Source organism: Solanum tuberosum, unplaced genomic scaffold (assembly GCF_000226075.1).
Source record: "Solanum tuberosum cultivar DM 1-3 516 R44 unplaced genomic scaffold, SolTub_3.0 contig03407, whole genome shotgun sequence".
In the NCBI taxonomy this organism is placed as follows: domain Eukaryota; kingdom Viridiplantae; phylum Streptophyta; class Magnoliopsida; order Solanales; family Solanaceae; genus Solanum; species Solanum tuberosum.
This window is the reverse complement of record NW_006244373.1, coordinates 1-595: the sequence shown is the minus strand read 5'-3', so window position 1 is coordinate 595 and position 595 is coordinate 1. Positions and strand designations below refer to the sequence as shown.

General features: G+C 33.3%; 1 long non-coding RNA gene across 1 annotated transcript; it reads left to right on the top strand.

Annotated features, from left to right (window-relative positions):
- The first annotated feature begins 26 nt into the window (after positions 1–26).
- On the top strand, positions 27–589 carry LOC102596434 (uncharacterized). Its single transcript, XR_369090.2, has 3 exons — positions 27–145; positions 222–379; positions 463–589. It is a non-coding gene; the product is annotated as an uncharacterized lncRNA (long non-coding RNA).
- Positions 590–595: the final 6 nt, after the last annotated feature.

Here is a 595-nt window from a genome sequence, read left to right as displayed (position 1 = left end):
AACCTTCTTTGAGATTATCTGCAGGGTCACAGAGAATAAAGGGACACTTACTTCATTTACTTTGAGGAGCACATCCAAATCTGGATCTCTCATCACCATTCCAGTAGATGAAGAAGTCATTGCAAACACTGAATCCGAAGAAGATGTTAGTAAAAAATGCATTCATTATTTAATGTTAAAACTCACTACAAATACTTACATTCATTCTTTTCTTAATACAGGGACAAACATTCTCAATTGAAGTAAAAATGTCATTCCCAAGTGACCAAAAGAGATGCTATGTTTTGGTATGTTCCAATTGTGGACAAGAAGTCCGTTATCCAATCATCATAAAAATTCATTGTATGAATTGCAACCAACATAAGATGCTCATCCCCAGGTACTTTATTACTACACCAACAATATCAATTTCTTTTAATATTTAATAACAAATAATAGTATTTTAACCATACAATAACACAGGTGTCGATTTGATGTAAATCTCAAAGATAGCTCTGGCTCAACAACTGGGATGATTATGAACAAAGAAGGAGAAAAACTATTATCCCTAACTGCAGAACAAATTTATGAAAGAGCTTCCACTAAGGTATACGTC